This window comes from Panthera uncia, chromosome E1 (assembly GCF_023721935.1).
Source record: "Panthera uncia isolate 11264 chromosome E1, Puncia_PCG_1.0, whole genome shotgun sequence".
Classification (NCBI taxonomy): Eukaryota; Metazoa; Chordata; class Mammalia; order Carnivora; family Felidae; genus Panthera; species Panthera uncia.
The window spans coordinates 53,695,092-53,710,976 of record NC_064814.1 but is presented as its reverse complement, the minus strand read 5'-3'; the positions used below and the strand labels follow the sequence as shown (position 1 = coordinate 53,710,976).

Below are 15,885 nucleotides of genomic sequence, written 5' to 3'. Positions count from 1 at the left end.
TTTGATTTCTAGCATTTGCTTTTTTATTCTTTCTTAACATTGCACCTCTCTTGATTACATTACATCTGCTCTCGCGTGTTGTTAATTTTTTCCATTAAATCCTTTAACATATGAATCACAGGTATTTTTAAATCCCCTAGGTGATAATTCCACAATCTGTGCCATATCTGTGTCTGGTTCTCATGCTTGTCTCATATCGTCAGACCGTGTAGACGTCTTGTAGCTTTCGTTATCCTTTTTAGTTGTGAAGCAGAGATGATAAATCTGATAAGAGGGCCTGAGTAAATAAGGCTTTGGAGTGAGGTTTTATGTTAACCTGGCTAGGAGTTGGCTTGTGGTTACAAGTACCAGAAGCTTTACATTCCTCTCGTGCCTTTGTTTTTGTCACCTCCTTTATCTTTGCGCTTCCCTAAGAATTCCTCTTTTTAAAAAAAAAAAGTTTATTTATTTATTTTTGAGAGAGAGAGAGAGAGTGTGTGTGGGCAGAGGAGGGGCAGAGAGAGAGAGGGAGAGAGAGAATTCCAAGCAGGCTCCATGCTCTTAGCACAGAGCCTGACACAGGGCTCGAACCCACAAACCATGAGATCATGACCTGAGCCGAAATCAAGAGTCAGATGCTTCACTGACTGAGCCACCCAGGCGCCCCCACTAAGAACTCCTCCTTAAATAGAGTCTGTACCTTGCAGCCCTTTTAGCTGTAAAATGTTATTATATTGGAGGCCTGTTGATGTGGTGATAAAAAATCAGAGAGGGAAGCATTCTATAATCTTAGGATTAAATCTCAGTGTTCAGTGGGTCTGTGTCCTGGGTTGTGACCTTTACAAGTTTTTCACAGCTTTTATTCTTACTTCTTAGGTGACAGAAGAAAACTACAGGGTCTGGAGTTAGAGATATGCCCTTCCCCTGAGTGGGATGTGTCTTTCCCTGTGGAGAATAGTCCCTGTGATGGCGAAGGGTCTCGGTGCATTCACAGCGATCACTCTCCTCCTTACCCTGCCAGAGCCAGGAGGAGCTCTTTCCCATCTCTTACTGCTGTCTGACCTCGGGTGAGGAAACCAAACTTCCCTGAGACTCAGTATTTTCATCTCTAAAATAATTCAACCTCCTCACAGGGTGGTGGTAAGGATCAAGTCCAATGACTCATGTAAAACACATGATGCTGTGCCTGACACGTGTTAAGACCTATTTTGGTCACTCATTGCCACTACTTTATATGTTCCCATTCCAGGCTCCAACCTCGTGTCGTTTCTGGTAAATATAATAGAAAAGCCTGCTTCGTGTAAATATGAGCCCGAAGAGACCTCTTTTATCTCCTTGATCTACTCATTCAACTACTTTTTCGCCCTTTAATGTTAGAATCCTCCAGGAAATGAGGATTTTTCAGGTTAATTTCTGTATTACTTTGCTAGGGCTGCCGCAACCTAGGACTGCCGACTAGGGGCATGAACAACAGAAATGCATCTTCTCACAGTTTTGGAGGTTGGAAGTTCAGGGTCAAGGTGTTGGTAGGGTTGGTTCCTTCCGAGGGGTCCAGGGGAAGATCTGCTCCAAACCTCTCTCCTTGGCATGAAGATGGCCATCTTCTCTCTGTCTCTTCACATGGCATTTTCCCTCTATGGATACCCCTGTGCCTAAATTTCCCCCTTTTAAGGGACCCCAATCAGAGTGGATTAGGGACCACTCTGATGAACTCACTCTAACTTGACTACCTCTGTTAAGACCATATCTCCATATAAGGTTACATCTGAAGGTACTAAGCGTCGGGATTCAAAATGCGAATTTGGGGGGACGGAGTTCAACCTGTAACAATCCCCTTGCCAGTAGCTTCTTCCCGCTGCTACGCCTTTCCCGTCTTGCATCCTGCTATTGCCGAGACTGAGGGACCTCTGTAAAAGTTAGTCATTGCTTTGCACACCTTTCCCTATTTCAGAAGTTTTTGGCTTCATTCATTCTCTGCTCTTGGGCTGTCATTACCTTCCGTGACTCTTTCCTGATCCACTGAAGAGAAATGTTATCACGAGTTGGCTGTTCTCATCTTCTGGCTGTGTTGTTTGTCTTGGCTTTGAAAAAATTCCAAAAATAATTCTTGGTAACCTGTAATTTTATCTCTGTGTTGTCTTTTGTTTTTCCCCACGTTTCTGGAACCATGACAGAAGATTCTGAGTAATTCTGATCAGCATATATTCATGACAGCTCCAAAAAAAAAAAAGGTTATTTTATGCTTCGGCAGATGCACCTGTAACTTTGCATCTCTTAGTACTTTTGGACGTACCGGGGAATTAGTATCTGGACTTGGCTTTGGAATGCTATGTATTTGCATACCTAGAGATTTTGTTTAATTTATTTCAACTCAACAGATATTTATTGAACACTTAACTAAGCTTCAGATCCTGAAGGCATAATAATTTGTAAGATGTTGCTAATTGCCAGAAGCACTTGGTCCAGCAGAAAGGACACAGGTAAATACCATACTGACCCAGGGTGACAAATGAGATACCCATATGGTAGCTATAAAATGCCGTGAAAGCTCATGTTGCTTTAGTTTTTTCATTTTATTTCATTTTAGAGAGTATTCTGGAGCTTTTCTTCTCCTCCCTCCCTTGAAGTTTTGTCATGGAGGTTAGCCTGGAGTATTCATGATGATTTACCTTGATTTCATGGCTTTCCAGAGTTCTCAGGATATACTTAAAAGCCTCTGGGGGCGCCTGAGTGGCTCAGTCAGTTAAGTGTCGACTTCGGCTCGGGTCATGATCTCACGGTCCGTGGGTTCGAGCCCCACATCCGGCTCTGTGCTGACAGCTCGGAGCCTGGTGGCTGCTTCGCATTCTGTGTCTCCCTCTGTCTCTGGCCGTTCCCCTGTCTCTCTCTGTATCTCTCTCTCTCTCCCTCTCTCTCTCTCAAAAATAAATAAACATTGGGGCGCCTGGGTGGCTCAGTCAGTTAAGCGGCCAACTTCGACTCAGGTCATGATTTTGCAGTCCGTGAGTTCGAGCCCTGCGTCGGGCTCTGTGCTGACAGCTCAGAGCCTGGAGCCTGTTTCAGATTCTGTGTCTCCCTCTCTCTGACCCTCCCCCGTTCATGCTCTGTCTCTCTCTGTCTCAAAAATAAACGTTAAAAAAAAAATAATAAAAATAAATAAATAAATAAATAAACATTAAAAAAAATTTTTTTTTAATCCTCTGAGTGTCCTATGGGGCTCTGTGTGATCTGGCCCCTGCCCCACTCCCCTGCCTGCACTTGATTCACCCTATTCCCTAAAACACTGGTGGTCTTCCTTTCGGCCAGAGCTCTGTACTTTTTTTCCCGCTCCAATGTTTGAGCACAGGCCTCTGCCCGGGATGTCCTCATCCGCCCCACTTAGTCAATACCTCTGTTTCCTGCGGCCTTCAGATGATTAACCTCTTGTTCAAAAGAACTCTGCTGGGCTCCCCTCTACCCATCTCATCCAATTCCACTGTATGGCCCCCCTTGTCACTCTGAATAGCACAGTTTATTTCTGTTGTCATGTGTGCCTATAATAATTCTTTTTTTTTTAATGTTTACTTGTTTTTGAGAGAGACAGACCATGAGGGAGGGAGGGGCAGAGAGAGAGGGAGACACAGAATCTGAAGCAGGCTCCAGGCTCTGAGCTGTCAACACAGAACCCGACGCGGGGCTCGAACCCATGAACCGTGAGATCATGACCTGAGCCCAAGTTGGAGGCTTAACTGACTGAGCCACCCAGGTGCCCCTGGGATCCACACTTTTGAGGGCAGAATTCTGAGTGTTTTGACAAAGCTATAGAGTCATGTGACCAACACCACACAATCATGAGACACAAGAGTTCCATTACCCCCACGTTCCACTGTGCCTGTTCCTGTCTCCCAGCCCTTCTTCTCCCTGTGTAATTTTGCTTTTGCCGGAGAGTTATGTAAATGGAATCAAAAGTTTAGCTTTTTCAGTCTGGCTACTTTTACTTACTTATAATCCATTTGAGAAGTCATCCATACTGCTCATGGGAACAGAGTTTTAATGCAAGTTTGTAAAAAAAAAAATCAATACAATGGATTTTCATTTACCTGTTTAAAAATATTTATTGAACTAATCTTTCTTTTCTTTCTCTTTCTTTCTTTCCTTCCTTCCTTATCTATCATCTTTATATCTGTATCTCATAAGTTATCATAAAAATTTTTATTTTTATTTTTATTTTAAGCACATTTGAAATGGGTACTTAGAGACAGTAGTTTCTGAGGGCATTCCCAGGAGAGAGAGGTATTTCTTTACAACAGGGGATGTTTTCGTAAGGTGGATGCATTGGAGTGAGCCTTGAAAAACGGCTAGGGCATTGCTTCAGGAAATGTCAGATATCACTCAGAAGGCATCAAAGTATTCTCTTTGGCCTCTTAGGGACTCATCAAGCCTCCCCTACGTCTAACCCAACCTTACATCTGTGCACAAGCAGGACAAGGAATGGCCTGATAGATCTTATCTTTCTTTTTCTTTCCTTAACAAACATTCACTAACCATATACTAGCTGTGAAGTTCAATGCAAGGTGCCCAGGGAAATGTGAAAGTAATAAGAGAGTTTTGCCTACTTGATTTATCCCCTGTCGATACTCCACTTTCCTTTATACTAGCCTCATTTTTCCATTTTCTCTCTTCTTATCTTGTTTCATAAGTAAGAGGCAGCTTCCAAAAATATATGGAAAATAAATCATGGAAAATGTTGGGACAAAGAAATAATGTGGGTGAAAAAACAATCCGAGGGCAAATTTACCTACCTCTCATTGCCACATTGTCTTATAGAGGCACCCAAGGTGGACCACTGATGGGGTTGTATGTTCCCTGGAAACTAAAGTAAGTAGGGAAATACGCGCTGTTAAAAGATCCAGATCGTCCGCAAGATAGAGACAAACCCGTTGTTTAAAGTTTTCTCATCTTGCTGACCTAAGAAAAATTCTTCCCTCGGGTCTTCATAAAGAAAACACTTTTTAATTCAGACAAGAACATCCTGGACTCCAGCCCAGCAATAAATACAAGAGTAAAGTTTGCCCGGCTGCTTCTTACAGCATCCCTCAATGCAAGCCAGTCTCACAACAGTGAAGTTCAATCCGGTCAAGTAAATTTGACAAGAGTCAGAATGATGCCATTCCGATATGCAGCTCTCAGATGGTGTTATTTGATCCAAGGGTAAAATTTATCATTTCCAGAGAATAGATGAATAACATGTCCTTCAGGCAAATCCTCCATAAATATCTGTTCTCATAAACAGGATTTTGATGGGATTTGGACAACAGAGTTATCTGACAAGCAGCTAGGGTGCATCTGTGTGGGCTTTCCATTAAGGGCTGACACCAATCAGACCCAAGGTAGGATAAAATTGTTTATTAAAAATCATGGAGACTGTATAAAGCATATTTAAACAGGTTATTCCTCTTTATAATGGCACCAGGGTGTACTTATTCCAGAAGAAGGCAATAAGCTGAGAGCTTTAAGTGTATCCTGTCGTTTCAATATCCTATAACATTCCTATGTAGTACCTTCTGTTTGTCACCCCATTTTACAGAAGAGAAAACCAATATTAGGAGGAGTTCAGTAATTTGTTAAGCATTACACAGCTTGTAAAAAGAGCCAGGATTCAAACCAGTTCTCTCTGGAATCGGAAACAGCATGAACCTTTGTTTTTGTCTTTTGTTTGTTTAAAAACATTTTACACATAGGGACACCCGGGGGCCAACTTCAGCTCAGGTCATGATCTCACAGTTCATGAGTTCGAGCCCCGTGTCAGGCTCTGTGCTGACAGCTCAGAGCCTGGAGCCTGCTTTGGATTCTGTGTGTGTGTCTCTCTCTCTCTTTCTCTTCCCCTCCCCTGTTTGCAGTCTCTCTCTCTCTCTCTCAAATATAAATTAACATGAAAAAAAAAATTTTTTAAATAATGGCAAAAGACATTTGCATAGATATTTCTCCAAAGAAGATAAACCAGTGACCAAGAAGCATAGACACAGATGTTCAACATCACGAATCATTAGGGAAATTCAAGTCAAAGCCACCAGACCCCACACTCCACCCATTAGGGTGGCTATTATCAACAAAGTAGGAAAGAAGGATTGGTAGGATGTGGAGAAACTGGGACTCTTGTTTATTGCTAGTGGGAATGTAGAGTGGTATCGCCACTGTGGAAAAGGGTATAGTGGTTCCTCGGAAAGCTTAACATAGGATTGCAAAAATGGTCCAGCTGTTATACTTCTGGATATATACTCCAAAGGACTGAAAGCATACTTGAAAAGATGTTTGTAAACCATATTCATGGAAGTGTTATTCACAATAGCCAACTCCAGTGTCTATCAATAGATGGATAGATATACAAAGGAATATTATTCAGCCTTAAAAAGGAAGGAAACTCTGACATATGCTATAATATGGATGAACCTTGAAGACATTATGGTTTTTGTTGTTGTTGTTTTTCTTAGAATGGTTTTATTTATTTATTTGCCTGTTTGTTTGTTTTTAATATAATTTATTATCAAGTTGGCTAACATACAGTGTATAGAGCGTGCTCTTGGTTTTGGGGGTAGATTCCCGTGATTCATCGCTTATGTACAACACCCAGTGCTCATCCCAACAAGTGCCCTCCTCAGTGCCCATCACCCGTTTTCCCCACACCCATCAACCCTCAGTTTGTTCTCTGTATTTAAGAGTCTCTTAGGGTTTGCCTCCCTCCCTCTCTGTCTGTAACTGTTTTTCCCCCTTCCCTTCCCCCATGGATTGCTGTTAAGTTTCTCAAGTTCCACATATGAGTGAAAACGTACGAGATCTGTCTTTCTCTGACTGACTTATTTCACTTAGTGTAATACCCTCCCGTTTGAAGACATTATGTTAGATGAAATAACCCCATCTCAAAAGGATAAATATTGTATGATTCCACTTACATGAGGTACCTAGAGTAGCAAATTCATGGAGACAAGAAAGTTGAATGGTGGTTTCCAGGGACTGGGGAGAAGAAAGAATAGAATAGTTATTATTTAATGGGTATGGAGTTTTCTAACAGTGTGGATGTACTCGGTGCCACTGCAAATGGTTAAAATGATGCATTTTACATTATGTATATTTCGCCACATCAAAAATACATTTTCTTTAAAAAAACCCACAAAATACTTATGTATCAAAATAATATAATTTTATTATAATTTATTTCCTTTTGAAATTACAGTTATCATACTTTTATGACTTTATAAATATAATATCTTTAATTGAAGAATCAAATAGCATTACATTTTTTTTAATGTTTATTTATCGTTGAGAGACAGAGAGAGACGGAGCATGAGCAGAGGAGGGTCAGAGAGAGAGAGACAGAATCCGAAGCAGGCTCCAGGCTCCGAGCTGTCAGCACAGAGCCCAACGCGGGGCTTGAACTCACGGACCGCAAGATCACGACCTGAGCCGAAGTCGGATGCTTAACCAACTAGGCCACCCAGGCGCCCCATTAAGTAGCATTTTAAAATTATGTTAATTTCTTCAAGGGTTTAATGCTCCTCAAAGGAGACTGTTCCTATCTTCAAGATAAAGTAAAGTTGCCTTCCTACTCTCCACCAAATGCTCAAAACCACACCAACAATTTAGTTTGCTTCATAGGAGATCCTAGAATATCTGTTTTATGTTGACTTGTTGAAAACAGAAGAACAATAGAGAAAATCAGTAAAACCAAAAGTGTTTTTGTTTTGAGAAGACAAATAAACAGATAAATCTCCAGCAGGCTAACCTAAAAAAGATACATAGTAAGGAGCCGCACATTAACTATACCAGAAATGAAAGAGGAATCAACCTGACTGATCACATGGACATTAAGAAAGTAACAGAACAGGAAGAGCATGTACAGGACCAGGCATTTGATACTTAAATGAAACTGATCAGTTCCTTGAAGGATACAAGCTACAAAAGCTCATTCAAGAAGCAATAGACAATAGGAACATTCCTGTATCTGTTAAAGAAATAGAACCAATCCTTAAAAAGCTTCCACAAAAAGAAAACACCAGGACCAGATGGTTTTGTTGGAGAATTCTATAAAATATTTAAAGAAGAGGTAGCACCAATTTCCCACAATCTCTTCCAGAAAATACAAGTAGAGGGAGGAACACTTCTCAACTCATTCTATGAGAGCAGTATTAGGCTAATACCAAAACCAGATAAAGACATTACAAGAAACTCCCATAAACATAGATATAAAATCCATTAAAAATTTAGCAAATCAATGAGGCACCTGGGTGGCTCAGCCGGTTGGGCGTCCGACTTCAGCTCAGATCATGACCTCACGGTTCACAGGTTCGAGCCCCGTGTTGGGCTCTGTGCTGACAGCTCGGAGCCTGGAGCCTGCTTCGGATTCTGGGTCTCCCTCTTTCTCTGCCCCTCCCCCACTTGCACTCTGTCTCTGTCTCTCAAAAGTAAATAAGCATTAAAAAAAAAAATTTTTTTTTTAATAGCAAATCAAATCCAGCAGCATATAAAAAAGGATACTTGATGGTGACCAAGAAGGGCTCATCCAGGGATGCAAAGCCAGTTTAACATTTGTAAAGAAATTAATGTAATTTATCCTATTAATAGAAAAATCAAAACGATGTGATCATATGAATTAATGCAGAAAAAACTTTTGACAAAATTCAACACCTATTTGTGACAGAAACTCTCAAAAAAAACCAAAAAAACAAGGAACAGAAGGAAATTTCCTTAACCTAACAATAGCTAACGTAATAATTCATGGTGAAAAACTGAATGCTTTTCTCTGAAATAGGGAATAAGGAAAAAATGTCCTCTTTCAACTCCTGTTCAGTGTTGTCTTGGAAATTCTACCTAGTACAATAAGATAAGAAGAAGAGATTGAAAGTTTGTGGGTTAGAAAGAAATAAAATTGTCTGTATTTGCAGGTGACATTATTATCTGTGTAGAACAACTTAAATTATGTACCAAAACACTGATAGAACTTCTAAGCATGTATAGCAAGGTCACAGGATACATGGTCAATGTATAAAAGTTGATTACTTTCCTATATACCAGCAATGGACAATCAGAAATTAAAATTTAGAATCAATACTATCTATAAGCATGCCAAAAAATTAAGTATTTGGGCATATTTCTAATGAAGTATGTATGGGATGTGTATGCTGTACAAAACACTGGTGAAAGAAATTTTTAAAAAACTCAATAAATGGAAAGATATTTCATGTTCATGGATCAGAAGAGTCAAAATTATAAAGATGTCAGTTTTCCAAACCAACTTAATCTGTGGATTAAAGGCAATAAGTTAAAGGCAACCAGAATCCCAGTAAACTATTTATAGATATTGACAAACTTAATGTAAAATGTATATGGCAGGGGTGCCTGGGTGGTTCAGCCGGTTAAGTGACCGACTTTGGCTCAGGTCATGATCTTGTGGTTCGTGAGTTCAAGCCCTGCGTCAGGCTTGCTGCCGTCATCACGGATCCCGCTACAGATCTTCTGTCCCCCTCTCTTTCTGCCCCTCTCCTTCTCATCCTTCCTCTCTCTCTCTCTCTCTCTCTCAATAAGTAAAACATGTTTTAAAATACAATAAAATTTATATGGGAAAGCAAAGGATCTAGAAAAATGGACACACTATCGAAGAACAACAGAGTTGGAAGATTCACACTAACTGGTTCCAAGACTTAATATAAAGTTACTGTATTCAGGACAGTGTGGTATTGGCAAAGTATGGGCATATCAATCAGCAAAAGAGAAGAGAGAAGCCAGAAATAGATCCACATAGTCAACTAGATTTTAACAAAGGTGCAAAGCCAATTCAACGGAGAAGGGATAGTTTTTCTTTTTAAAAAATTTTTTAATGTTTATTTATTTTTGAGAGAGAGAGAGAGAGAGAGACAGAGTGTGAGTGGGGGAGGGGCAGAGTGAGAGGGAGACACGGAATCCAAAGCAGGCTCCAGGCTCCGAGCCATCAGCACAGAGCGGGGCTCGAACCCGCGAACCATGGGATCATGACCAGAGCCGAAGTTAGACTCCTAACCGACTGAGCCACCCAGGCGCCCCAAGGATAGTTTTTTTCAACAAATGATGCTGGCTGGCACAATTGAATGTTCATATGTTAAAAAAAAAAAAAAAGCGGGGGGGGGGGAGGGGGGAGACCTAGACCTAGATCTTACACTTTTTAGTAAAATTAACTCAAAATGTATCATAGACCTAAATACAAAATGGAAAAGTGTAAAACATATAGAAGAAAACCTATGAGAAAGTCTAGATGACCTTTGGCTAGCGATGAGTTTTTAGATACAACACCAAAAGCACAATCCAAGAAAGAGACAATTAAGTTAGACTTTATTACAGTGGAAACTGTTACTCTGGGAAAGACATTGGTAACAGAAATGAAAAGGCTAGCCACATAATGAAACGTTCTCGAGGCACGTGTCTGATAAAGGACTTATATCCACAATATAAAAAGAACCCTTAAAATTCAACAATAAGAAAACCAGCAACCCAATTTAAAAAATGAAAAAAAACATCTGATCATTTCACCCAAAAAAAGATATGTAAATAGCAAATAAACAAATGAAAAGATACTCAACATCATTAGTCATTAGGGAATGGCAATTTTTTTTTTAAGTTTTGTTTTCTTGGGGTGCCTGGGTGGCTCAGTCGGTTGAGCGTCCGACTTCGGCTCAGGTCATGATCTCACAGTTCGTGGGTTCGAGCCCCACATCGAGCTCTGTGCTGACAGCCCGGAGCCTGGAGCCTGCTTCAGATTCTGTGTCTCTCTCTCTCTTGGTCCCTCCCCTGCTCTCTCTCTCTCTGTCTCTCTCTCTCCTCTCGCAATTATAAATAAATATTTAAAAATAAAAAAATAAATTTTGTTTTGTTTTTTATTTTAGAGAGAGAGCATGTGCAAGTAGGGGAGAGGGGCAGAAGGTGAGAGAGAGAATCTCAAACAGGCTCAACGTGGGGCTCGATCCCACGACCCTGGGACCATGACCTGAGAAGAAATCAAGAGCTGGACCACTCAACCAACTGAACCACCCAGGTGCCCTGGGATTTGCAAATTTAAGCAATAATAAGATACCAACCATACAGAAGATCCCCAACTTACTATAGTTTGACTTACTTCTTTGCTTTAACTTTACCATAGTGTGGAAGTGATACACATTCAGTGGAAATTGTACTTTGAATTTTGAATTTTGATTTTTTTCTTAGGTTAGCAACATGCTGTAGGGGACCCGCTCACGATCCTGGGTAGCAACAGTGAGCAGCCGACCCCCCATCAACCCTGCAATCATAAGGGCTAACACTCGATATACGTAAAACCATTCTGTACCCACACGACCATTCTGTATCTCACCTTCAGCACAGTATTCCATAGATTACATCAGATATTCAACATTGTATTATAAAACTTTTTAAATGTTTATTTATTTATTTATTTATTTAGAGAGAGGTGGAGGGGGGCGGACAGAGAAGGAAAGAGAATTCCAAGCAAGTTCCACACTGTCAGCACAGAGCCCAACGTGGGGCTCAAACTCACGAACCATGAGATCATGACCTGAGCCTAAATTAGGAGTCAGACACTTAACTGACTGAGCCACCCGGGCTCCCCTCAACATTATATTATAAAATAGGCTTTGTGTTAGATGATTTTGCCCAACCCTAGGCTAATATAAGTATTCTAAGCATGTTTAAGGGAGGTTAAGGTAAGCTATGGTGTTTGATAAGTTAGGTGTAGTAAATGCATTTTCTACTTAATGATTGATATTTTCAACATGTGATGGATTTGTCAGGGTGTTATCCCGTTGTAAATCCGGGAAGATCTGTGCAATCCGGGATTCCTGACTAAAATCCAGGAAACTGACCATATTAATTAACTGGGGAGGCTATGGGGCAGTAGGAATTCTCACTCAATGCTGGTGGAAATGAAAAATGATACAGTCACTTTAGAAGAATTAAAACATAATCTTACCATATGATCCAGCCATTCTATTGTCAGTATGTATCCAACTGATTTGAAATTTTCATGGAGGAAATTGCTTATAGTTTTATTTTCTGCTGGTTTCTTTGACCTTATTATCAGGGTGATGATGGTCTCATAAAATGATTTGAAAGTGGTCCCTCTTCTACTTCTTGAAGAGTTTAGGAAGGATTGGTATTGATTATTCACTGAATGTCTGATAGAACTTACCTGTGAATCCATATAGCACTGGGCTTTTCTTTGTCGAGAAGTTTCTGATTACTGATTCAATCACCTTATTTGTTACTGGTTTGTTCCGGCTTTCTATTTCTTCTTGATTCCGTTTGGATAGGTTGTGTGTTTTTAGGTCTTTGTACATTTCTTCTAGGTCATCCAATTTGTTCGTGTATAAGGTCCCTCAAAAAATTAAAAAATAAACTGCCTTATGATCCTTCTAGGTGTGTATCTAAAGGAAACAAAACCATGATCTCAAACAGATGTCTACAGTCCCATGTTTATTGCTGTATCATTCATAATAGCCAAGATATGCAAACCACTTAAATGTCCACTGATGAATGAATGGATAAGGAAAATGTACACATATACAGTGGAATATTATTCATCCTTAACGCAGAAGGAAATCTTGCCATTTGCAATAACACGGGCAAGCCTGGAGGACATTATGCTCCGTGAAATAAGCCAGACACAGAAAGACAACAGTGTTGAAATGTTCTCATTTACATGTGTAATCTAGAATAATCGAATTCATAGAAGCAGAGAAGAGAATGGTGGTTGCCAGGGGCCAGGGGGAGGGGGAAATGGGTCCAGGGCACAAAGTTTCAGCTACACAAGATGAACTAATTTCGGAGATCTAACGTACAACAATAGGAGTGTAGCTCACGATACTGTGCTGTATACTTAAAACTTGCTAAGAGGATAGATCTTTTTTTTAATTTTGTTTTTAATGTTTGTTTATTTATTTTTGAGAGACAGAGAGTGAGAGACAGAGAGAGAGAGCATGCGAGCAGGGGAGGGACAGAGAGAGAGAGGGAGACACAGAATCCGAAGCAGGCTCCAGGCTCCAAGCTGTCAGCACAGAGCCCCACGCTGGGCTCGAACTCACCAACGGTGAGATCATGACCTGAGCTGAAGTCGGAGGCTCAACTGACTGAGCCACCCAGGTGCCCCTAAGAGGATAGATCTTAAGTGTTTTCACAACAAAGAAAAAAAAGGAAAGAAAGAAAAAAATGCTAACCCTGTAGGTGATGGATATGTTAATTAGCTTGATTGTTGCAATTATTTCACAATGTATACATGTATCAAAACATCAGGTTGCCTATCTTAAATATATACAATTTTTATTTGTCAATTATACCTCAATAAGCCTGGGGGGAAGAAAGAAATGAGCTATCAAGATTCGCAAAAACAAAGATGAATCTAAATGCATATTGTTTTGGGGGGTTTTTTTGTTTGTTTTTTAATTTTTTTAATTTTTATTTTTTTAATGTTTATTTATTTTTGAGACAGAGAGAGACAGCATGAATGGGGGAGGGTCAGAGAGAGAGGGAGACACAGAATCTGAAACAGGCTCCAGGCTCTGAGCCATCAGCACAGAGCCTGATGCAGGACTCGAACTCACGGACTGTGAGATCATGACCTGAGCCGAAGTTGGACGCTTAACCGACTGAGCCACCCAGGTGCCCCTCTAGATGCATATTGTTAAGTGAAAGATGACATTCTGAAAGGGGCAGAACTATGAGAGAGTAAACATCATGTTTGTGAGGGATTAGGGGGTACGGTGTTGGATAGGTGATATTTTTAGAGTGGTGAAACTATTCTGTATATTATAATGATGGATACTGAAAAATTGGAGGGGAGAAGGTACCCTGTGTATTGAATGATGAGTCCACTCAGCTTCCTTCTTCTCTTGGGCTTGTGGAAGGCCGTCCCACAGGCTACACCTGCAGGGAGGAGATAGCAAGATCATTCCTCAGGAATATGAAATAACCGGGAGAAAGGATATACCGAAACTGATGGTAAAGGGAATTTCTCATCAAAACAACCTTAACCAGAATGCCTTAGTCAAAAGCTCTACTCAGGCGCACACGGGTTCCTATTAACTCCAGCAGGTGCCTTGCTACGGAGATCACCAAGCCCCGAGGAAAACCTGTATCATGAGAGACATGATAGAGTAGAAAAGAAAAATCTCAGAGGAGGGACAGCAGCAACACCGGCAGGTGAAGAAAAGCCTAAAAATCCTTTTATGTATCTCCACAGAGACATAAGAGAAAATATTGTACTGTGAAACAGAAACAGGCTGCTATAAAAAAGGAATATTTTACGAGAAACGAAAAGCTTTGGGGAGTTAAAAATATGATAGAAGATGAAAAATTCAATATAAAATTTGGAAGATGATGTTGAAAGACTCCCTCACAAATAGAGGAGAAAGCTAAAAGAAACAAAATACATAGGGGACCAGTTTGGTGGGGTTTGACAGCCGAGAATAGGAGAGGACTGAGAAAATGGGTGGAAAATGTTTTTGAAGAAATATATCAATAGAATTCCACATATCGGAGGTGTATGACTTTCCAGACTGGAAAGGCAAACCAAGTATCTGTCTTGTATCTTTACAAAGAGAGAAGGAGAAAGAGAGGGGGAGAGAGAGAGAGAGAGAGAGAGAGAAGGAGAGAGGATGGGAGGGAGGGAGAGAGGAGGAGGACAGGGAGGAGGGGGAGGAGGAGGGGAGTGAGAAATCATATACAAAGTATCAGGAATCAGACTAACACTGTAACTATTCAACTAACCTGGAGGCTGGATGGCAACCCAATCAGTGCCTTCAAAATTCTGAGAGAAAATTGCCGCTTAGTTTCTGTAGCTAGCCAGATTATTGATGAAGTGTTAGTGTAGAATGTACGCATCTTAGATGTGAAATGTCTGACACGTTCTATCTCCTGTGCCCACTGGCCCACTTTCTCAGGGGGTTACTAGAAGATGAAGCCTGTAGAAACAAAGAAGCAGATGAAAAGGGAGAGAAACAAAAAACATGATCCTGGAAAGCAGGGGATCCGATACACGTGAAACATAAAGGCAGCCCTTTGGATGATGGTAAATAGAGTTCCCAGGGGCTTTGGGGACAGAGAACGACCAGTTCAGGTTGGAGCAGGAGAGGGGGGGAAGGCTCTGGAGGAGGCTGGGATCAAGCATGCCAGTTACTAACGTGTTGAAATGTACCACGAGAGGATGCGCACAATTGGTAGAGAACTCGGGAATGAACTGGTTATGGATACTTGCAAAATGAAGCAAACGAGGCTCAGAAAAAAAGTAACACGATACCAAGAAAGGACCATCTTGCTCATCTGTGAATAACGGTCATATAGTAAAAATATGGTAGGTAATAAATGTGTCTAACCAAAGCAAGATAAACCTACATTTGGAAGGAGAGGTACTCTCTATGTCTATAGAGACAGGGAGCCTGGCATCGGAGAGCTAAATTCTCATCATCTGCAGTGGTAGTTCAAGAGACAATATTTAAAAACTGAAAAGAAAAAATCAAAGACCGAAAGCATGTTACTTAGAAAGGTAGAGGTAAATACAGCAGGTGGTGGACGGGGGCGGGAGGAAGGGGAAGGAGAATGAAAGGAACTGAAAGATGTTATCTCTAGAAAATGGGGATTAGAGATGTTGAGGGGTAGGTAAAGCATAGTTCTTTTTTTCGTTTCATTTTGTTTTGTTTTGTTTTGCTTTAAGTCATGTAGAACCATTGGACTTTTTCAACAATTATTCAATAAACAAATAAATACACCAAGAGAAATTGACTAATGGAAAGTTGGTATACTTTGGAAACTTCAAGAGGTTTGCCTCTGGTGGTGTTTCTCGATGATTTATTAAGTGTCTTGGGTATAGCTTGAAATATCTATCACCTTAGGGATAAAATATCCTAATTTTAAGGA

The 15,885-nt window shown here is 40.6% G+C and overlaps 1 long non-coding RNA gene across 1 annotated transcript; it reads right to left on the bottom strand.

Moving 5' to 3' along the window:
- Positions 1-6,521: 6,521 nt before the first annotated feature.
- On the bottom strand, positions 6,522-15,117 carry LOC125926978 (uncharacterized). Its single transcript, XR_007459207.1, has 4 exons — positions 14,740-15,117; positions 13,821-13,896; positions 12,167-12,352; positions 6,522-6,969 (listed from the first exon to the last, which is right to left on the bottom strand). It is a non-coding gene; the product is annotated as an uncharacterized LOC125926978 (long non-coding RNA).
- Between the last annotated feature and the right edge of the window lie 768 nt (positions 15,118-15,885).